General features: G+C 38.0%; 1 protein-coding gene and 1 non-coding gene across 6 annotated transcripts in view; one reads left to right on the top strand and one right to left on the bottom strand.

Moving 5' to 3' along the window:
• Tp63 (tumor protein p63) overlaps positions 1–24,706 on the top strand; it is a 200,967-nt gene that overhangs the window by 1,778 nt on the left and 174,483 nt on the right. The gene's annotated exons all lie outside the window — the stretch shown is intronic.
• LOC126512323 (small nucleolar RNA SNORA61) lies at positions 14,118–14,242 on the bottom strand. The gene has a single exon (XR_007595012.1). It is a non-coding gene; the product is annotated as a small nucleolar RNA SNORA61 (small nucleolar RNA).

Genomic DNA, 24,706 nt, shown 5'->3' with positions numbered 1-24,706 from the left:
TACACACCTCTTCCTGTGGGCATTTCCAGTGTAAAGAAATACAAGCAGAGAAATTGCTTTTCATGTAGCCCCAGCGACCTATTAGCTCACTGAGAGATGGAACCTCAGGTCTCAGCATACTGAAAAGTGCAAAGCAGTCAAAGTCTTCTTCAATAGCTCTCAGTTTTAGAGTCGCCTTCCCAGCTGGGGAAGCAGGCACAAGAAAATGTGCAGAGCTGTAGCACGGCGGTTCAGTGTGGTCTGGGAAGATTTAGAAAGCTTTTTTTTTTTTTTTTAGGCTAAAATGTCTATTCATTTATAGTGAAATACGTCAAATAATACAGAGAGAAGGAAATATGACCACTGTGCCTCATAAGTAAGGCACATGACCATGAAAGTTCAGGAGAATGTGGGTGTGGTGTGCTCATGCTTGTAATCCCAGCACTCAAGAGGCTGAGGCAGGAGGATGGAAATTCTAGGCTAGCTAGCGATATCCTGTGTGAAAAGAAAAGAAAAAACGCTTTGATGTTTATTATTGATATTTTTTGAACTCTACAGTACTTAGTATTTGATAGTTGATGTCTCCTTAACTATTTTAACCTTTTTACATAGGTCAGTTTCCTATTGGCTCCTATCATCGCTCCTTAGTGAATTAAGGAGGGAGTAAAATATTTCTGGGGAGAGTGGAATTATGGTAGGGGAAAGCGTAATAAAAATATATTATATGAAATCCTTTTCAATAAAAAAGATAAAAAATCTATGACAACACAGGAATCCAGTACTGTTCCCCTGGCTGTCCAATGAGTGATTAGCATGAGTTGATTTTTTTAAGCAGACAACCTTGGTAGTTCTCAGTTTACAAAATCTATTTTAAGAAAGACCAAATTTAATCAGTTCATAATCATAGTCATCTACATACTTAAACTTGTCTTTCCCGACCATGTCTTTGAGGAAGCATAAAGACGCATTTTGCTATTGTTGTTGTGTTAGTGAAGGACGGGGTAGATGGATATTTTTAACTCCAAGCTTCTGTCATTCATGAATTCCTTTTTTATATAGAACAGAATGAATAGCATGCTGTTATCACTAATTGATGGATACTAGTGCCAGTCCAAAAAGGATAGCTTAAATACAAAGTACTATGATCTGTTAGAGATTTCGCAGTTTTTTTTCCTTTTCCACTTGATTATATTGACATATAATCGATTTGGTTGTGTTTTGAATCAATACTAACTTCCGTCTTTGCACAAACTTTTCTGAAAGGCATTCATATCTGCGGAGCTTATTCTATTTGTATTTATTGACATTGGCAATTGCACAGAACAAGAGAAGAGGGCTAAAAGTCATTAAGTCTGTCATTTGATTTCTGATCCGCTTAACAAAGATATCAGAGCATGAGTAAATTTTGCAAATCAGCAAATAAATCAGTGGGTTAGTTTCCTAATAAGCAAAGCATATGTACACTAAGTTTATTGGTTGTTTTTAGCCAGGTAAATAGTAGAAAAGAACGTAAAAGTCAATATCTCAGAATCAAAGTCACTGTGTATCACTTGCGGCATAAATTATGTCCTTTAAGTGATTTTCTTTTTAGCATTACCATTTAGCTTATTAAGTACACTTTTAATCCATTCTGTGAGGCATTCAATTCTTTCAGAACACCTTTTAAAAACATAAGCTTGTGGAAAAATAAAAATAAATCAAGATTACATTTTGAAATCATGGGATAAAGTTCAAAAATAAAAAAAAGTCAACACCCTTACAATGTGATCCATTTATAAAATATTTTGTGTTCTTTCGCAGTGAACCTCTATTCAAGGACAGTTGGTTCATGAGTGTTTCTCATATGAAGTAGTACCTTATGTGTGTGTGAATTTTGTGTTATTTGTTTAAAGGTCAACTTTATTAACGGTGCTTTCTAAATATATCTGAAGAAGAAGGGTGGTGACAATCCACTTAGAGTGGAAGGCCATTCCTTTGTGGAGTAAAGCTCACATAAAGGCAGAAGCATGGCTAGTGTGGCCGTCGTCACTTGCCCTCTCTCTGCACTGGCATCCTTCTTAGGTCGAGACAAGGCACGCTGTCTCCCAAGGATGGCAGTGACATCTCTGCCCTCTCCTTTCTTGTTGACATCAGGAAATGGGAAGAGGAGGAAGAGAGTCAGCATGGGTGCCATGACCTCAGACTAGATCTCTGGCTGACTTCTTCTTGGGCATGTAGACCTTGTGAGAAGGGATTCCCCCAGGCTCACATGTTGCAGCAATTGCTGTCTTCTCTCTCTTTTTTTTTTTAAATGTTTAATGTAATAAAGACTTCTAGCTACTGCAAATTCCAGGGGATCACAACAGAGGCATTACTTCTAATTACAGACAAAGTAAAACACAAAACAAAACAAAAGACAAACAAAAAAACAAAGATTAAAAAAATCTTTATGTGTTTTTAGGAGGACTGCCTAAATAAATAATACATACTTAATATAATTTCTAGTGTTGCATAGAGACTAGATGCATCTTTCAATGAGGGAATCAGAGTTGAGTTTCTCTAACAATTAGGCTTGTCTAGCTGACAAGAAGGGCTGAACATTGTAGTTGGCTTATGTTGTCTAAATTCAGTTCTTAAAGGCCTAAGATAGGAACAGGTAGATACATTTCAATTAAAGAAATATTGACTTTTATATATGTGTAGGGTCTAGTATATATATCAGGTGCGGTCATGAAGAACTACTTCAAGTTCTTACCACAATGCAATTATAATGGTCTTTATTGCTTTGGAGATTCTAGCCCATTTGAATGTTCTAGGAATAGGGAAATATGTCAGCAGAGTGTGTGTACTGTGTGCCAAAGATCTGGACTACAGTACCACCTTTAAAATTATCTCATGGCCGGGCGGTGGTGGCGCACGCCTTTAATCCCAGCAATCGGGAGGCAGAGGCAGGCGGATCTCTGGGAGTTCGAGGCCAGCCTGGTCTACAAGAGCTAGTTCCAGGACAGGAACCAAAGCCTTGGAGAAACCCTGTCTCGAAAATCCAAAAAAAAAAAAATTATCTCATGATGGTCTTGAAATCTTTAGATTGTCCCAAAATTAGGGCTCCTGGGAGTTGAGATGGAGACCTTCAAGGTCTTAACATCATTGTGTCTCTGAATTTTTTGCACTTTAGAATTAAGTAATATGGGCCCTAGACGGATTGAGTTGCTGGTACATATCAAAATACTAGCAAAAAGAAGATGAAAATTTATAGCTCTTGTTCAAATTCCAAACTCTGGTTCAACATTATACATACTAATGACAAGAACGTTTTATTAGATTCACATATAAAATCTTAGTTTAAGATCGCTCAGTATCTCCGATCCATTTGGAAGGTGGAAGATGAGGTGGCAGCGTGATGGCCCCCAGAGGAAGCTACATCCCAATCTCTGGATGGCTACTAATTAAAGATCCCAGCTAGCCAACTTTGAAAGAGATGAATGTGGTTTATCTCTATGTGTGCATTGCAATCACAAGAGTCTTTAATGGTAGAAGAGTCAAAAATGATCCAATATGAAAAAGACAGCATAACATAGCTGATTAGAGGCTTTGAAGAGGAAAGAGTCATGAGGCAAGATAGATGAGCAGCTTCCAAAGGCTTGGAAAATAAGGAAACGAATTTTTCTCCAGAGGGAAGGAGCCCTGATAACCCCTTGCTTGGTTTCAGCCATTGTGTAAGGCCTCTGACCTTCCAAACTGTAATGTAATAAAGGAGGGTGATTTCCACCACCAAGTAGGTGGTACTTATTACAGCAGAAATAAGAAATTAATCTGCCGAGCACAGGATTTGTATCCCCAAACCATAGAGAAACAAACTATGTCTTGCTTTAGTTTATTTGACTAAAAAATATTCTCTGGCTGACAGCGTTTATGGTAGAGTCAGGAAGGGAGACGATGAACGAGATGCATTTGTGTTTTTCAGGTTACCTCAGGTAGAATGACCTGTGTGTCAGCTAGTTAGAATAACACCCCAATCACTTGTGTTTCAGGGTGCTGGAAAGGCTGCCAAGAGGCAGGACTGGAAGCAGCCGTTTGAGAGAGGGAGCAAATTGGAGTAGTGAATGGTTTTTGTTAACAGTGTTTGTTAACATGTGTCGGATTGTTTTATGTGAAGCCGAACTCGACTTCTTGACAATATCCCTAAGACTCTGGAGCCCAAGTGTACATGGTTACTTCTGATTCTTCCATGTACGGAGACAAATGCCCTATCCATGCTTGGGGGCTGCGATTGGCAGGTTTGGCTGGAGTCCTGAAATTGTGTAATAAACAGAAATGATCTGATCTGCAGAACCACCAGGTCACACTTGAAGAAGCAGCTCTCTGTGCTCTGAGGCTCCTCACTCATCTGAGATTTGAGATAGAGAAATGGAGCATAAATAAAGGGAATGCCAGATCAACATTTTTATCAAGTACTTCCAATGCCTCCCTTGTTTGGACACCACGACCTAAGAACAAAAACTTAGACCCAGTTCCCCGAAAAGAAGCCAAAATAAATGTCCCCCAGGATGTGTCTTCCTAGAGAAAGACTTCATGGTGTCACTTACTTAAAAGGCAAATGGACTATAAGATTAAAGTGACAATTTCTATGTGTGTTTCAGGCCAAGAAAGCTGTTTCTGATGAGCTGTTTTGAAGCTCAAATGTGTCTTGACAGGGTTCCCAGCTCCTTTAAAGGGCTCCCAAGGACTAGTCCTCCAGCAACAAGTGATGGATGGATAAAGTGCTGTAATTATGATCAAAGGCCACCAACCCCTGCCTGTGTAATTACACATTTCCCGGCTTCTGAAAGTCACTTTGTTCCACAGAATAGAAGATGAGAAACGGACACGAGTGATGTGTGCTTATTGGTTAGTCAAGGTTTTGGGAAATGGCACTTATTAAATTTTCTTTGCCTTAAAGCCATAAGAATTGGGAGAATAATTGAGATGGTGAAAATTAATTATGACTCTATTCTAATGTTTATTGGCATTATTTACCTCCTCCATTCTCACTTATCTCTCCTCAGATTATAAATCTGACTTTCTGAAAATGAGATTGAAACCACTAAGGCTGAGAAACAAGAGTCTAATAACTCACATTCTCCAGACACTTACAAAATTCCATTACGTTTTGTCATTTTTTTGTTTCAAATGAGCAAACTTAATTTTCCCAGTTCAGCAGCAAACTGCCATTCTCAAATTCCATTAGCTTATGTTGTCTCTCCTAATTGAAGGCAAAATTAGTGGCATAGAAATAATAAGGCAGAGGAAATCTCGAAACACAAAGTGGAAAGAGGTGTGAGATTTTATCAGTCACATCCTTACCTAGAGTTTTTTAATGTAAGTTTTTTGTTAGATGTTTGATAGCATCAGATAAACAATTAATAGACACTACAAACATATCATGGAATAACAGTGGGATAGAGACATTAGCATCCAGCTTGTTGATTGCTTTTATTTTGACTACCAATCACTACCTGGAGCTTCATCAGTGTGGTCATGGCCAAGTTTTGGATTGTGTTTAGTTGTTGTTATTGTTTGGTTTTTGGTTTTGTTTGGTTTTTGGTTTGGGGTAGTTTTTGTTTCTTTGTCTTTTGGTTATTTGAGACAGGGTTTCTTTGTGTAACAACTCTGGCTGTCCTGGAATCCACTTTGCAGACCAAGCTAGCCTGGTGCTCACAGAGATCTACTTACCTCTGCCTCCCGAGTACTTCTTAAAATAACAAATATAATATCTTATATTTTAAAATAATTGGAAAATTGGCTTCTCTTTCTTCCCTTATTATCCATGTTCACAGATACATCTATTTTCATGGCTAAGTTTTAATAGTGTCGCTTGTTTCTTAAGTACAAGTTAGAGTATAGAAAGAAGTTTTTAGAGAGAGGCCGTGCTTACTTTACTTTTTGTTATTCTATGACATTGTGCCCATCTCTCAATGTGTTTCTCTTTACTACTTGTTTTTCTTCGGACAATGAAGGAAAATGCCCTATTTGATAAGATTTTTTTTTCAAATTAATTTTTTAGTTTGTCAAGACAGGGTTTCTCTCTGTAACAGTCCTAGTCTTTCTGGAACTAGCTCTTGTAGATCAGGCCGGCCTTGAACTCACAGAGATCCACCTGTCTCTGCCTCTTGAGTGCTGGGATTAAAGGCGTGTACCACCACTGCCTGGCTCAAATTTAAATTTGAGCAAGTTTAGCAACACAAGACTGCTAGTAAAGACGAAGAATTCTCATTCAGCATCTTGACTGCTGGATCTAATTGGATGAATCTTTGAAACTGAGAGTGCTTTCTCTGGTGTCCTGTAGAGGCTGTTGTGAGTTCTGATGTGATTTCTCTAATCCCTAGGTATATGAATAGATGATACCTCCAGATGGTGCTGAAATATGCAATGACCCTGAGTCACATAGCCAGTTAAAACTTCCCATGCTTCTCTATCTGTGATGCACTACTGGTCCTACTATGTGAAAGATGAGGTCTCACTTAGGTCTTAGCATATACTCATATACATCTTGCCTTCAATTATTCAACAGAGTGGAATAAAACCTTTTCTATTAACTTTTCTCATTGCCCTAGTTTTCCTGTATGTCTTTCACTTAAGATAATGTTTTGTTTTGTTTTGTTTTAAAGCATGGTGATACAAAAAAATGCTTTAAATAGCTTAAAATGCCAGAACAATTTTTCAATAGATCAAGCTCTACTTTACAAAAGCAAAGTTGCACTCATTTCTTAAGTTAAAGAAAGAAATTGTAAGAACATGTCAAAACTGAAAACATAAATGAAACCAAGAAAATTATATCCTCTTCTGATTGTGTAAAGGCTTTGTTTCTAGTATCTGGGTTGTTAACAACATTTCAAAGGAGATTTGTAATAATACATATTTAAATAGACTGATAAACGTGTAGTTGGAGGAAAAGGGACAATAGTCAAAGGGAAACAAAGACGCCACAAACCTCAATTCCATTACAAAGTACAGAGATAATCAATAATGTTCTGCAAGTACTTATTAAGTGCTAGATTCATGAAAAATGGTGCAGACTTTAAGCATTCTGAATCTCATTATTTATTGATTAGAAGCTTTGTGGGCCCTTTCCAGTTCTTGGGACACTCTCTGTTTCTAACTTGAGCCTCTGCATCTGGATCCTTCTAATCAATGCAACTTGATGCTTTTATTGTTAGTGTTTTATAACACTATAACTTGTTTAAATCTTATTTCATATCTAGATTTTACACAACTGTTTAGCCTGCCCAGGGCAAACCAGTTGGATATGTATGTAGTCTACTGATCTCTACCACCTTATGTTTTATATGGTCAACAACCCTGCTCATAGTTCTCAGTAGGAATGTCTAATATACATAAACTTAAGACAAATACCTTAAAACATAACAACTGTTCTAATACTTGAGAGGACATGAACACTTAAAAATGCTTTGCATGGTGTTTGGGATTGAACCCAGGACCTTGTACATGCTAGGTATGCACTCGAGCACTAAGACATAGCCCCAGTCCTAGAGGACATAAATTTTGAGGGATCATTTTCACTATTAATATAACACCACAGAGTCAAAATTGAGGGAAGTTATTTCTGTCTAGAGAATAAAAGTGTTCTTCTGAATAACAGAGACCTCCCACACAGGGCTTCAACTTTGAAAGCCAGGAATTACTCAGCTTGGAAACTTGGGGTTGATTATTCTGGAGCCGTCCCCTTTTAATTGATTTCTAATGCGATAATTTTGTTCCCTGTCAATTCACAGATCCTGTTTGCTAACTTCAGCTTTTGAAATTCGCTGAGTTCTACACACTGCAAACCCTACCAGATTAATTGCCTTTCCCTCCTTTTCTTATCAATGCTCTGTTTTCCCCAGAGTAATAATTTAATTGAGCCTAACAATCTGGATGGATTTATTCAAGAAAAACTTTCTGTTTTCTGGAACCACAGGGATCATTGGCTTACAGAAGCTCAAGACAAAATGAGAACCTTTAGCAAGGACTGTTCTATCATGGGGTCTTTTTCCCTTTTCTCTGGGACTTCTTCCAACTCATCGAAAAGTACATTTTTTCTGTTGATGACCTTCCTGCGATAATTTTGCACAGGCCTGCTGCTTCTTCAACTTCAAGATCTCATTCCTACTCCATTGCTATTACCAACTAGTCCCCCTGGAACCCGCAAACTGAAAAAAAAAAAACACTTCCATATATGAGCAAACAGGCAAGGCTGGGACTCCTCCCACAGCAATGGATGAGGAGAATCTTGAGGGAAAGTTAGGCAAGTTTTCAATCAAGCTCTATGGTAGGGTAAGTGTGCCTCACAATAAGAGAATTCGTTGCCCTGATACTTGAAATCCTTATAGCTTTTGCTGAAGATTAAGATACAGCTAGGCTGACACGAGCCTTTAGAGGCAAAACTGGATTCCTAACAGTTTCACATACACAATGGGGTTATTATGAAGGGGAGGTCAGACCCCTGAACCATGTGGCTTTTGAAGATGAGCCCAGATGAGAAGACCCTTTCACTCATATAGGTCTAGCACCACTTGGTGGAGCTCATATAATTGTCACTGGACTGATTTTCTTTTTTTTTTCTTTCAGTTTATATGATGGATTATATTGATAGATTTTTTATTTGTTTTTTTAATTTATTTATTTATTTATTAAAGATTTCTGTCTCTTCCCCACCACCACCTCCCATTTCCCTCCCCCTCCCCCAATCAAGTCCCCCTCCCTCGTCAGCCCAAAGAGCAATCAGGGTTCCCTGCCCTGTGGGAAGTCCAAGGACCACCCACCTCCATCCAGGTCTAGTAAGGTGAGCATCCAAACTGCCTAGGCTCCCACAAAACCAATACGTGCAGTAGGATCAAAAACCCATTGCCATTGTTCTTGAGTTCTCAGTGATCCTCATTAGTGGTTAGACCAGCTTACATTCCCACCAGCAGTGTGTAAGGCTCTCCTTCTGGTAGCATCCATGCCAGCATTTGCTGGTTTTTCAGTGATCACTAGTCTAACTGAGGTCACACAAGAATGACAGTTTCCTTTAAATGTGCATGTCGTTCATGGACAGTGAGGATGAACATTTTATCATGGAGTTCTTGGCCACTTGTGCTTCATCTTTCATGATGTGTCTGTTTCATCTGTGTACTTATGGATGGGCTGCTTGAGTTCTTGTTGCTTAGTTATTTCAGCCCTTTGTGTGTGCTAGATATTACTCTTCTTCTAGATATAGAGATGGAAGGTTTCCTCCAGTCTCATAGACTGGTGTCACTAGATTAACAGTTTGCTGTGAAGAACTTCGTAATGTCATGAATCCCCCTGGAGAATTTTTGCCATTATTTTCTAAGCAACTAAAGCTCTATTCAGAATGTGCTGTCTATGCCCATATAATGAAGATTTCTCCTTCTTTTTCTTATAACAGTTTTTTGAGTTTTAGGTTCCATATTGAGGTTTTTGGTCCATTTGGAGTGGAGTCTCATACAGGGTAGAAGATGGGAACCTATTTTTTTTCTTGTACTCCTAGAAATCTACTTTTTTACAACACGTTTATTAAAGGGCCTATCTTCTCTCTAATGTGTATTTTCAGCATCCGTGTAGCTAATATAGATTGTCAACTTGACGGGATCTAGAGCCACCTAGGAGACAAACTTCTGGGAACGTCTATGAGGGATTTTTCAGAGCGTTCAATGAGGTGGGAAGACCCATCCTAAGTGCAGGCGACACAATTCCATGGGCTGGGTTCCCAGACAGGATAAAAAGGAGAGAATGGAAAGCCGGAATTCCTCTCTCCCTTTCTCTTTCTTCTCTTGACTTGGACACGATGTGCTGAGTCATGTCATGCTATGCTACTGTGCTTCCCTTACACCCTGAACTGTACCTTCACATTAGGAGTCCAAATAGTCTTTTCTTTGCTTAATTTGCTGTGGTTGGATATTTTTTCACAGCTACAAAAAAGGTTATAGTGTTTTTGTCAAAAATACAGCAACTGCAGTTGTGTGAATGGTTACCTGGATTCTTTGTTCCATCCCATTGATTTGGTGTCTTGATTTGTGCCTTTATGTGCTGTTTTATTTATATGGCTTGATAGTAAAATATGTAATCCGGTAAGGTTCTACCTCAAGCATTCTTTTTGCTCAGTTTTGTTTTGGGTGTCTGTGGCCTTCTAAGCTTCTACATGAATTTTAAGGTTTTTTTCTCAATTTGGGTATTTTATGGGGAAAGCATTTTATCTACAGATTATAGATTTTTCAATGCAGCCATTTATACAATGTTAATTATTCCAATCAGAAGCCCTTCTGTCTTCTATAGTTTTGTTCAATATCTTCAGTGTTTTGAAGTTTTCTTTAGTATTTTTCTGAGGTTATGGAAATTTTATTTAACTTTATTTAATAATCTGACCACAATTTCCCCTCTCCTCCTCCCAGTCTGTCCACTCTACTCCTCCTCCCCTCCACTCCTGCTCCATTTCTATTTAGAAAAGGCAGGCCTCCCATGGATATCAACAAAACATGATACATCAAGTTGCAGTAAGACTGAGGACCTCCCCTTGTATTAAGGCTTGGTGAGGTGACCCAGTATGAGGAGTAGGATCCCCAAAGAAGAAAAAGAGTCAGCGACCCTCTGCTCCCACTGCTAGGAGTCCCACAAGAAAACCAAACTACTCAACTATCCCATATTATGCAGAGGACCTAGGTCAGGCTCCCTGGTTGTTGATTCAGTCTGTGATCCGCTATGAGGCCAGGTTAGTTGATTCTGTGTTTTTGTTCTTGTGATATTCTTGGCCCCTCTGATTCCTACAATCTTTTCTCCCTCTATTCAGCAGGATTCCCCAAGCTCAGCTTAATATCTGGCTGGGGATTTCTATCTCTATTTCCATTAGTTCCTGGATAAAGCCTTTCTGATGACAATTGGGCTAAACACTACTCTATTAGTATAGCAGAATATTATTATGCACTATTACATAGACATATTTTTTTCTCCAGCTGTATTTGGTTCTATTCTAGGACTCTGGGTCATCCAGCCTGTAGGTCCTGATGCCCCAGGCAGTTTCAGCGGTTGGCTTACTCTCATGACGTGGGTCTTGGTTTAGACCAGTCATTGGTTGACCACATCAAGCCACACTTACCCCAGAACATCCCATTGGCAGGTTGAAGGTTATATGGCTGGGTTAGTGTCCCAATAGTGGAAGTCTTGCCTGGTCACAGAAAATGGCCAGTTCAGGCTATATATCCACTATTGCTAGGAGTCTTCACTGAGGTAGTCCTTGTAGATTCCTGGGATATCCATTGTAGCAGGGTTCTACCTGACTCTGAAACGCGCCCCCTTCCTGTCATCTCTTTTAGTACTCCACCCCCCCCCCAACCTGATTGCGTTCCCATTCTTCCCACTCTTAGTCCACTCACAAAACTGGGTGGAACTTGAAAAAATCATTCTGAGTGAGGTAACCCAGACCCAAACAGACAAACGTAAGTCCTCACTCATAAGTGGGCATTAGCTGTAAAATAAAGGACAACCTTGCTACAGTCCCAGACCCAGGGAGACTAGGTAGCAAAGGGCTTCAAGGGGAGACACTTGAATCTCTCTGGGAATAGGAAATAAAGTTTTCATTGTAGAGTTCATAATTTTCTTGGTTATGTTCTCCCAAAGACAGTTTTCTCTGGCTAAGAAATAGGAATGAGATTGCAGTTCTGATTTCTTTCTCCACCAAGTTGTTATTGACGTAAAGACTTGCATATGCTTTTAGTATCATGCCACTTTGCTGAAAGTGTTTACCAGATGTACAAGTTTTCTAGTTTTGGCGAGAACCCCTAAGGTAGATAATTGCATCAGTCTCAAATTTGGATTCTCTGGCTCCTTTCTTTCCCTTTCATTTCCCTCTCAGGAATCCTGCTTTGGCCAAGACACCAAGCACTATTCTGGTAAAGAGAACAGGGATGCTGACTTATTCTAGGATTCAGTGGAAATCTTCTGAGCTTTCCTTCAATTGTTATCATTTTGGTTAGAGCTGTGTTGTATGAAGCCTTTGAGTTAAGACACATGTCCTATGGCTAGTTTCTTGGTGCTCTTTCTGTGAAGGTATATTGATTTCGTCATAACATTCTCCACACCTGTTAAGGTGTTATACGACTGCTGTCTTTTAGTCCACTTACATGAAAGATTACATTTATAGATTTGCAAAAGTTTAATTTTTCATTGTGTGAATCATCTTTTGGATGTGTTCTTGAGCTCAGTTCAAAACTATTTTATTAAGAATTTTTTTATTTATATTCATACAAGAAATTGACCTATAATTTTCATCTTTGTGTGGCTTTATCTGCTTTTAGCACCAAGTCTTCATAAAAGAGTTCTTTCAGCGACATTCTGTTGTCTTTATTTTATGGAATAATTTGAGAAGAATTTCTTTGCATGCTAGGGAGCATTCTGCAATAACGCATCTGGGCCTGGGCATTTTTAGTTGGCAGATTATTTTTATCACTACTTCAATCATGTTCCTTGTTTTAGATCTGTTTAAGTTGTTTATCTCATGTTGCTTTAATTTTGATATGCATTTAGAAACACAACCATTTCTTTCAGGCTTTTCCAGGTGAGTGGAATCAAAGATTTTAGGGTATGCCCTAACAATTTTCTAAAGTCCACTGATATGTTTTATAATGTTTCCCCTTCCATTACTAATTTGGTTGAGAAGTCTCTTCCTCTAAGTTTGGCTAAGGGTTTGCCAGTCTTATTAAAAACAAAACCAACAACAGTTCTTTTTTTTTTTTCCTCTTAAGCTTTGTGGATTTGTTTGTTTGGGTATTTGTTTTTTGTTTCTATTTCATTAATGTTGCATTGGTTTTAATTATTTGTTTCTGTCTACTGACTTGGGATTTGGTTAGTTCTTATTTGTCCAAGACCCTAGGGTACATAGTTATTATTTAAGGTTGCTCAGATTTTTTTTAATAAAAGCACTTATGTCTATAAGCACCTTTCTCAGATCTGTTTTTATTGTATTTTATATATTGCTTTTTTATTTTCTTTACATTCTAGGGATCTGTTCTCATTGACTTCTTGAATTCTTTGACCTTTGCATCATCTTGTAGTGTGTTATTTCATTCCTATGACTTCCTGTATATTCTGTAATTCCTCCTCTGTTGATTTATAGTTTTATTCCACTGTGGTCAGGTAGAACACAGGAAATTATTTCAGTTTTACTGCATTCAAGATTTATTTTGTGCATGGTTATATGATTTCTTTTACAAAAAGTTCTATGACTTGTGGAGAAAAATGTGTTTTGATGAACTGTCATCTGGTAGGTCTATTTAATCTATGATATAATTTAACTCAATATGTCCCTATTTTTCTTCTGTATTTTTAACTTAGTTTAATCTGTCATTATTGTCAGTGGTGGCAGTGGTTAAGAAGGCCTGTCAATTACTAAAAATCAGGCATTGTGGTCAGCAATATTGTTATGGCAGATTAATCCATGCCTTTATATAGAATGGTGCTTATTTTAGGAAGCTGGTACACCCATGTTCAGTGTTTATATGTTTAGAATTGTAATATCTTCTTGATGTATTGATCACTAAATTTTCATCTCCACTAACGTTGGCATGAAGGGAAGTTTACCAGATGCTAGAAGGCATCTGTTTTGTTTCCTGGATCCACGCCCTTGGAGTACTTTTTGTATCATTTCATTCTAAGCTTGCATCTGTCTTTGATGGTGTGATGGGTTTCTTAGAGACAGCGCATGGCTGTACTCTGTGCTTTAATCTGAACTGCTCGTCTGTGTCTGTTGATTGCTATGTGGAGATCATTAATATTTAGGATTATTGTGGTAAATACATATTTATTTCTATGATTTTCCTGATTGTATAGTGTTTGGTATTTTCTTATTCCTTCTTTGCGAACTTTCTAACATTGTCTTCTCCTTTCCGTGGTCTCCTTGGTGTACTGATCTCAGACTGAAGGATTCTTTCTCTGGGGCTTATGTCTAGAGCTGTTATAGTAATCACAAGTGTCTTTAACTGATTTTTAGCATGGGAATGTTTACTTCTTTCATTATGAAAGATAGACTTTCTGTATTTAGTCATGTGGGTTGGTAGTTACTAACTTTCAGAATATGAGATATAACATTCCAAGGCTTGATGGGTTTATTTTTATTTTATTTTTATAAGGCATGTATGAATCTGACCCAATGCTCTATAGCAGACTATATTGTCATGAGGCTGGCTTCTATCTGCTCTTCCTCCTTTACGACCACCAAGACCAGCGTCAAGATCTGATGGGAAGCTTGATGGGTTTTAAAGTTTCTGTTGGACTTGCCAATTTTTATGTGACTTGATGTTTTTCTTTCATGGCACTCAATATGCTTCCTTTCTTCTGTATATTTTGTATTTTTAATTGTATTATGATATGAGGAAAATGTTTTCTGGTCTTATCTGTTTCATATGCAAAATGCCTCCTTTATTTAGATGGGCATCTCTTTCTTGTCTTTGGAGAATTTCCGCCCTTAGCTTAAAATGCTCCTTTTTCTATTTCCATTGGTCACAGGTTTTGCCTTTTCATAGCATAGTATAGATCATATATGTTCTCTTCTTGCTTACATATTAACTTTGCATTGTATAACTGCAACGACTCATCTACCTTTCCTGTCTTGTTCTCTCTTTGATCCAGTCTATGTGGGTGGCTCCCCAGGAGCCCATTGTTTGACACATTAAACTTTCAAATTTTTAATTTGTCTTTTTTTTTAGTCATTGTTTCTTTCTCATTATTGAATTCTACTTTAAAATGTTAAATTTACATCATTTTTGAAGCTGTCTTTCTTTAGGCAGAGCTGCTGCACTGCCTGCCTGTATTTTCCCCTTTATTCATTGTTCCATTCTCTGCTTTTGCTGTATAGATCCAAGACAATTCATTAGGTTTTCTCTGACTTTCCTTTCCATTCAAACAAACACTGACTTTAAATACAGTTCACACAATGGCATTGTTATTCCTTTACTACCTAAAATAATGACACTTAAAGGGTGATTCTTAAAAATTATTACTATATTTTCATATTGACTTTACCCTTTGATAGCAATTGTTTTGTTGATACTGTTCTAGGGGAGTAATGGAGACCAAACTTGGTGGATTTAACTATGAGATAGATGCCCAGTCAAGGAGAAACAATCCCCATCTCAGTCCTATTAGAGCCTTGCCCATCTTAAGCAGTGTAAATAAGTATGATGAAGCCAGGTAATGGTGGTGCATGCCTTTGATCCCAGCACTCTGGAGAGAGAGAGAGAGAGAGAGAGAGAGAGAGAGAGAGAGAGAGAGAGAGAGAGAGGGAGGGAGGGAGGGAGGGAGGGAGGGAGAGAGAGAGAGAGAGAATGATTTAAAAACTCAACCAATGATCATGTTCATGTACAAATAAAGATTCACGCATCTTAAAGTAAAAACATAAGAAACATGAAAAGCAAGGGAACATGATTCTTTCAAAAACCTGCAGTAATGGCTTTCAAAAAGAATAAGATGATACAGTCACTTGAGAACACTAAAATGTCGGTCAGGAAACTTCAAACAACTAGTTAAATATTATTCAGTTCTAACCTGTGTCTGTCTCTGTCTTGTGGTACTTTTCTGGCTGGGTTTTAGCAAAGCATCCTGCCATACTTGCTGTGTGTTTCCCATGATTGGGGTTCACAGAGGCTCTGGGACAATAACCGCTACCTATGCACTCTGCAGGGACTCTTTAAAAACCGCCTGGCCATGATGCTTTTGCAGTCCTGAGCGTCTTTTCTGGCATTCCCCCTCTCTTCTTCTGTTGTTCCCCAACAATGCACAACCTTTCTCTTTCCTTTGTTTCTCTTTCTTCCTTCCTTCCTTCCTTCCTTCCTTCCTTCCTTCCTTCCTTTCTTTCTTTCTTTCTTTCTTTCTTTCTTTCTTTTTTGGCCTTGATAATGTCTATTTCTAGGAGTGAATCAGTGACTTTCTGAGGTTCTTTGCAGTGACTCGGTCATCCCACAAGGGGAAGCTCCTCCGATTCTGGTCATTTTTATAGCACAGACTCTGGACTTTTCATGTTCTGCCTTGTATTGGGTCTCACTTCACTTTGCTCTTGAAAGGAGAGCCCTTGCGGCTGTCACCCAACTTTTTTGATGGTGTTGATTAATTTCCCTTGCTGTTGCAGGCCATCTTCTGTAATCTCCATGACTTTGGTTTTTAACAAATGCTACATGTCACTGGCAAGCAGCTCAACTTGAGAAGCATTGCTCTAACATCCTAGACATGAGTGCTGTCCCAGACAGCAGTAGCAGAACGTGCTACTGGGACTGTGCTGGGAATCAAGCCTTCCAGTACATCTGAATGAGAACCCCTGACCTTGGGGCCCGTGCCCTGATTTTAAACACACTCATCAAGATATTCTGGTGCACACTGAAGTTTGGGAAGCTTCTATGCACTGGTCCAGGCTAAGGATGATCTTACTTAGTTTGGCATTCCCTGTATGCAAATGTAGACATTTGATAAAGACATAGGAATGGGATGAAAAAAATGAATGGATGAGTAAATAAGGCATTTGCTCCTCATCCCAAATATTATGTCTGTTTATTATTCTAATAACAACTTAAATTTTTCTTTTATGTCTTCAGATATATGACATAGATGATTGTATACATGTAGATGACAAGTCAATTATTTTTAACATACACTTTGCACATTGAGTCTTACATACATTTAGTAGGCAATCAATACCTGTTGAATTAGAATAACTTTTTATTTTTCTTCTGCTATTCCCTCAAACACATTCACCCTTTCTTCTGATGACATGTTGGTTCACAATGAGCTAAAATAGTAAATGTTAAAATCAGGAAAATGGGGCCCTGAAAGATTGGGATATGTTTGTTCATAACAACAGAAGTGCATCTTTTTAACATGGAAGTGGGAAAGGTGGATAATTTTTATTTATTGGTTTGTTTATTTCTTTCTTGAGATTGGAGAAGGTTGCTGACTATTCTTGACATTTATTTATTTATTGTTTTGGTATGGTTAGGTTGCCTATGAGATGAGTAACTGAAATGCACTATAAATGTTGGAAACCGGGGGCAACTCAAGCTTGAAATGGGCTTCCCCTGTCACAAGGGAGTGCCGTGGTTGCCATTGGCCAAATGACGCCTTTCAGTTTCAACCAATAATAACCTTGAAATGAAGTTGCTAGGATTGAGAATAATGTGGTGTTTGGCAACACCATCTCATAGGATCCCTTTGTTGAATATAGACAGCCTGTAAACAACGGCCTTTGTCTAGCGCTTTCTCGCCTTTAAGAACTCAAATAGCTCTGACAAATAGATTCCAATTTCTCTGCCAGCCTGCAGGTGGGTAGATTCTCAGACACAATGGGAATGACTGTCACCCAGGCACTAACGCCAATGCTACAGACTTTTAGTTTAAGATCTTAGGCTGACAATGCCCATTCTGTCATCCTGGCCTTCTCCTTGATGAGATGAGGCTTAAAAGGTTGACTTCTTTGGAAGAGCAGAAATTTCTAAAATTATGAAGATCTATGTGAAGGCACTAGTTTACATTTCTGATTTAGATGATGAGCAGTTTGCCAAAGTTATTAATAAGAGCCATACTTTAGTAACTTTGCCCAGAGAGAGACAAGATTGACAGGTCTTCTTTGGGTTCAGAGAGTGCACAGAAAAAATGATTAATTATATTTTCTTGGAAAACTCTATATGACTTGTTCTTAAAGACATGGGAGATGTCTCTCAGGAATTCTAACACCTTTCTTGTCATTTAGTCCATCTCTCATGCTGCCTGGGCATTGCATGTTAGGAAGCCTTTCCAAGAAGTTTTCTGGGGTTATTGGGAACATTTTTGTGAGGGACAAAATTTGATTCCAAATATTACTGGTTGAATATGGCACAGTAGGAAGACAGAAGACAGCTGTGTAATTTATCTTGTGTATTGATCTCTCTAAGGCTGAAGAGGACCATAGTCTTAGAGACTCTAGGATCTAAATCTACACCCTTATAATGGTTCCTCTGCCTTGACTGATTGCCAAAACCACTTCCAATAACCCAACTAGCTTTTTCTTCCTTTTGATGGGTTTAAATATTTGAGAGATTTGCCTCTAGATGTGGACGGTAGTCATTCTGTCTCTTTGGTCACTTAGTCAGATCCACTGAGTGCCATTCATAAAGGACTGTCAGTCTTATTTCTGGTTCTGCGTTACCACGATTATATGTCACCACGATAGACTATCTTCTAAACTCCTCATTAAAGATAGTTTCTTCTTTAAATTCATGCCACTTGCCTGTGACTTTGATTTTTCCAATGTGGTATCTAGCTTTCAGGGTTCTCTGTTGACCCTACTTTCAACTTTCGGGATGTATAGCAGCCTAACTTTTGTGAGCTATAATAATGAAACAAATTTTTTTTGCATGCTTCATTCTCTTAAAGTTTTTGTCCAAACACGTTTACACTCATGTTCATTGTTCTAAAACCTTTATGGTTTTTAAAGGACTAAATATCCATAACTTCTTATTTGTCATTTCCATACCTAAACAATATGTTAGGGAGTAGCACCTCAAGGCTTTTCTTGGTAGTTCTTTGTGCTTGGGAGAGAAATTCCTGAATTTCAATGATTCTCCTAGTATTAAAGGATCAAATGAGTAGGTCCTCTTCTGTAGAGTTATGTTATTTATAGTGAATGCTATACATCCAATCTCCTATTGATTTGGGGGATATTTTTTTTCTTATTAGCTAAAAGTGGGAAGCTGTGTCCTACTTGCCAGCAACAAATTTTAAGTTTAAAACTCACTTAGAATTATCTCCCAAAATACATGAAATTAATAGTTAGCTAAGAAAAAGTATTGCTATCATATTTCTCTAAAATCATCATCCCAAAGACACAACATTACAGTTGATGTTGTAAGATGAAAAATGCAGGTTATTAAACTGAAATGGATGTGAAAGAAAATAGCATATGTTCCTCTCTGCATTAGAGTTCAATAAAATCACTCTAATTTTAGCTTAAACAAATATTTTGTTCACTGGCTTTGCTATTAGAGTGCTAGTAATTTCATCTTCCTATGTCATAAATACAGTAGAAGATAAAAGTTATAAAATCTTTTAGTGCAAGAACTCATTCTAGAAACTACTTTTCAGTAGAATATTTGTAGGAGAAACATGCCATTGATTACCTTGAGGGTCTCGGGTATTTTGTTGTTGTTATTGTTTTGAGAAAAGGTTTCTGTGTAGCTTTTGTGCCTGTCCCAGAACTAGCTCTTATAGACGAGGCTGGCCTCGGACTCACAGAGATCCACCTGCCTCTGCCTCCCAAGTGCTGGGATTAAAGGCATGCGCCACCACTGTCCAGCTGGTCTTGGGTATTCTAATATCACAAAAGGCATTTTTCATAAATTTATAAGTGTCAATAAAACAAACCAAATGAATGATCAGTAGTCCAAACTGAAAGATTTACAGTCTTCCATATGTGTATTATTGACTTAGAAATACAGCTATTTCCTGTAAACCAAGATACACTTCTCCTGGGTTTCAACATAACATCTCTAGGCTCCATCCCTTCTAATCCAGATCATCCTAATTTCCAATGTCACATGCTCTCAGTGAACTCCATCTTCATCTTTGTTAGCTGGAAAGTATTTTAATCTAAGAGTGATGGAGAAGAAGGCAGACTTCAGTTCTGCATTTTATTTGGATACCTGGATAGGAGGATCATGCACTCATTCTTGTGGTTCTTGCAGCTAGTGCACAGCATCTGGTTTTGTAGTTATTTTAACCCTTGCCCAGCAGCAGGAAACAATGCCAGACTAAAGAGTTTCATGGACCCACAGAATTTGTGAGAGTGAAAGTAATGTTGTTGGTAACTTTTTAGCTCCTTTTAACCTACTGGAACACAGCGTAAAATGGACACCGAGAATAAAAACCTTTGAAAATGATTTAGGGAGACTGGTACCTTAGCCCCAGGTTGTTGTTCTCTGTCTTATAAAAACAAACAAGTGAAAAAAAATCAGCAGCTTTTCTTACACCCATCAACTACTGGCTTCTATATTTGAAGCATGTGTTCTTTGGAAACAAAGGTAGTGCCCCGGACTAATGTTTCCAAATGTCAGCATCACTGACTGAGAATATTGTTTAAGCTCTTTTCCATAGCAGTCTTGGTCAAAAGTGGAGAATACAGTGGAAGCTTTGCACGGCTGTTGTGAACCACAGACTCCATGGCACCTACATAATACAGTGCTGAAGGACATCCCAAAGGAACTTATTTAGAGAAATTCACTCCTAAAGTGTCTTAAAGGGCACAATCAGAGCTCATAGTATTGATGTTACCCCATGAAGTCCATAAACTGTCTGCGCCAGGCCCAGATGCTTTATTTCATTCTTTCATTCACTCATAACTTATTTAAACAATAAAATTCCTATCATTTTCAAGCACAGTATTAGTTTCTTGCATATACAAACAAACATTAGCTATCACCTCTCGAATGTCTGCTTAGTTTGTTTGCAGTTCGAAATATCTCAATGATCTAAAACACAAAGATTAAATTAGATGGGAAGTTAGATTACAAGTCTAACATTCTGCATAGCTTTGAACATCAAACTTACTTGGACAGAACTAATTTCTAAGACCATAGTCTTTTACCTCCTCTCTCTACTCCAGTGTAACATCCGCCCTTAAAAGTCACAGGGTTGGGGAAAGATGGTCTTATGAACAATAACCTTCCTTTCTTCTTCTCCTTCTCCTCCTCTTCCTCCTCCTTGTTCTTTTTCTTCCTCTCTGCCTCTTTCTCTCTCCCTCTTTTTCCCTCTCCTTTCTTTCTTTTCCTTCTTTCTCTTCCTTCCCCTTTCCAAAACAAGTTTTGAAGCTAAAAATCACTGACCCATAATGAAAACTTTTGGTCCTATATCTCATGGGAAAGACTGCTTATCAATATAATTTTTCTTCTCTCATATTCAAGTTTTAATAAAATATAATAGGAAGAATATTTATTCTTTATTTTTGTGTTTGATGAAACATTATAGTGATCCCAGGTTTTTATTTAGTTTTTAATTTAAATATTAAATATAATAATGTTTCCTGTCCTTTTATAATAAATGCAAATAGTCATGTTTATTTTGTATAATTCTGTAGGGTATTATCATCCCATACTTATACTTAGGAGGCTGCTTTTTTACTCATGAGTTCCAAGCTTTGTATATCATGTGTAAACTCCCATGTGGGCTGGAGTCTCTGTAGCTGAAAGCTGAGATGAATGTCAGATTTGTAGTAATTGTAATTTTTTTTGCAACTGAAGGGATTTTCTGAGGACCAAAGTCAATATGCTGAAGATGATGGAGAAGGAACTGAGATAAACCCAGGCTCTTGGTCATGCTATTGAATTAATTAATTCTAGAATCACACTTCAGGCATTTTTGTCATGTGAAACATATACTTTAAAGCCACATTTAATTGGTGTGTATATTCCTTGTAGCTGAAGGTAACCTGACTAATACACCAATTACTCTTTTTATAGATAAAAGTCAGATAATTTCTACAGCCAGGACAGTTAGCAAAGTTCACCTAAGGTCTTATTAGCACTTCTATTTTCAAAGCTTGTCTTTTTATTTTTAATCTTAAGTACAACTTTGAATTAATTATAGCTTCCAGTATATGAAAGTGTTATTTGAACCTGGGTCCTTTATGTGAAATGCAAGCAGAAAGGAACTGTTAAAAGAGGATGAACAGTCTGGATGTATGTTCATATAATTATGAGCACTGATGACCGTGATGAATGCTTAATATACAGCATGAAGTCAATAGCGTTCTCTGCAGCAGAGGAAGTTACATCACAAGCCAGCCTTGCAAATGTGTGTGGAGTCCATTAATTTTGGAGGTTGCTAATAGCGTATTTATCAAATGTAGCATCAGTAAGCATGCATCCAATTAGGAGCGGATGAGTCACATTTAATTAAACATTATCACTATCATTCCTTGGAAATGCTGGAAGTTAGAGCAACAACACAAAATACATTAACATGTTATTAAACATGTGATCCCTTAATAGAGAAACACCATTCTGTTGAAAAGAAGGAGCCACTGACGGCAACTCCATAGCCCTGAATTCAGGCTATGATAGAGCTCACAACTACTACTACAAAGGCAGTGACTGTGGACACTGTTCTTGGGGAAGAGAGAACTGGGGGAGGGGAGGTGGAGAACTTCATAGCAAATAGGAAGTTGTGTGTTCTAGCAAAACCCACATCTGAAGTGTTCAAAGCCATCCTCTATCCTGAATTCAAATACTATTATAATGAAAAGAGACGTGGAAACAGGTGTGAGGTGTTGCTCTATGATCGAGTAAACCAAATACAATACTATAGCAAATAGCATGATATTGGCTGATGTACTGGCTCCTTTGCCTCATGAGATGTTAGCTTCCAGGTGAAAAACAGCTAAAGAAACCCTTTGAAGCTCCTTGGAGAACAGAATGATAAATATCCCTAAGTTAATGATGCCTAGAAGCCTATCTTTCCAAGGACATGAATATAATGTCATATTTAGATCATTGTCTATAAAAAGTGTTTTCATGTGTCAATTTCTGCACAAAGTCATGTACATTTGCCAAAAGACAGATTCAACACTTTTCAAGGACAATAGAGGGAATATATGTTTGTGACCATATACAAGTCATCTAATATTGAACAAACTTATTTCAGAAACTGCTTTTACACCTTAGAGAAGCTTCTGATTCTTAAAATTAAGACACCCTATGGGCAAATCTCAAGACTACACCAACAATCTGGTTAAGTTTCTTAAATTATGAGAAAGGAAGCTGGAAACCAATCAGAGATCAACAGTTCTGCTAATGCTACCTCAAAGATGAGAACTCAGTTCCTAAAGGAGTTGAAATGTTGGAAAAAGCAGTGTTGTTGGATGAGGGGGCTGCTTCTTCTTTCTGGCTACCTGGCTAGCTTATATCCAAAATAACCACACAGAAACTGTATTAATTAAATCACTGCTTGGCCCATTAGCTCCAACTTCTTATTGGCTAACTCTTATATTAATTTAACCCATTTCTATTAATCTGTATATCACCACGTAGTAGTGGCTTACGGGCAAAGATTCAACATGTCTGGCTCTGGCGAATCCATGGCGGCTCCTCTGACTCCACCCTTCTTTCTCCCAGCATTCACGTCCATCTTTTCTGCCTGCCTAAGTTCTGCCCTATCAATAGGCCAAGGCAGTTTCTTTACTCACTAATGGTAATCACAGCACACAGAGGGGACTCCCACATCACAATGGAAAAAAATCTCTTGAGCTGAATAAGGCCCCTAGGGTTTATATGTAGGGCAAAACCAATTCAAGGCAAGTGTCTTTATTTCAAGTCAAGAGTTGGACTTCCTGAACTCAAGAAAAACCTACTGGAGGCAAATAGTAAGAATATACATTCCAGACTTGAGAAAAGAGAGACAAGATTCCATAGCTCTGGGAGACTGTGGCACTCCATTGAAGTCAGAGAAGAAAACCTTTACTGTTTCCAAGCATTCAGACAAGACCTGTGAAAGAACTGGACCTTGTAATTGAACAGAGGTCAGCAGTTTTTTTTCCCAAAGAGCCAGAAAGTAAATATTTTAAATCCTTCTTTCCATACATCCCTTTTGCATCTTCTTGCTCTGCTTTTGTGGTGCTATATCTTCTGTAGACAATTCATAAATGAATAGGCATGAGTATGCTCTAATAAAGCTTTAATTACCAAATCCCCAGGTGTCTGTCTAGCTTTGACCCACAGGCCATAGTTTGCTGACTCTGGTTCTCGAGTGAAGCCCATACTCCACCTACTCATTAAAGCTTAAAGCTCAGCTTTGATAATCTCAACGGGAAGAATTCATGCTCGCCACGTTAGAGGTACCTGAGAACACTTTACCCCTGCATTAATGCTAGTGTGTCCCACCAAAGAAAAACTAAACAAAGGAAAGGTAATTCCACTGTTGTCTTTGACAAAATCTACATTTTTCAAAACCAATATCAAAATCCAGTGTATTTAAAACACATCAATATTTTTTTTAAAAAATTTATTGAATAAGAGAAAAAATGAGGTTAAGTAAAACAGAAGTTGATGAAAGCCTAAAGCTGTACTTAGGAAGCACAATGTTAGAGGAATTATTTATTAACAATCTCATTGTACAAAAGAACAATGGTATGTTATGTGACAGATGAGACATCGAAAAGGTTAAATGAAAATCATAAAACTACATATATAACAAAAATGTAATAGCTAAATATGATATATCCAAAGTTGTTACCCAATATAAAAACCCAGTTGAATAGGATATAAAAAGGATTCATCTTGAATGTAGATAAATCTAGTTAAGAATTATACTGGTTTAGTAAAGTCATGGGGTTGTAGGTTCTCCTACAAGATTCATGAGTCCCCTGGCCATGGGTAGATGATCAGGTACTGGTACCAGACATGACTGAGCAGGCCTTGGGTTCAATTAGAGAGCTGTTGGCTACTACCAAGGTATGTGCGCCACTACTACACCCTTAGGTTTATTATGCCACACTGCTTATTGATATGGGACATAGCTACTCTAGCCTAGTAGAACTGTTGATTGAGGACCTCCCTTAGGAGTGAGCATGCTTCCTTCTGATACCATGAAAACTAGTTCTCAGGGAGTTGGCATTCTTAGACAACATTGACCAACTACTCAATAGTCAGTCCTGAAATCATAAGTGCAAGCAACATTATAGAGACTGAATAAATTGTATTTAGGAATA

Source organism: Alexandromys fortis, unplaced genomic scaffold (assembly GCF_014885135.2).
Source record: "Alexandromys fortis isolate MF-2015 unplaced genomic scaffold, M_Fortis_MF-2015_v1.1 scaffold_100_3062768_6864082, whole genome shotgun sequence".
Taxonomy (NCBI): domain Eukaryota; kingdom Metazoa; phylum Chordata; class Mammalia; order Rodentia; family Cricetidae; genus Alexandromys; species Alexandromys fortis.
This window is presented reverse-complemented; position numbering and strand designations above follow the sequence as displayed.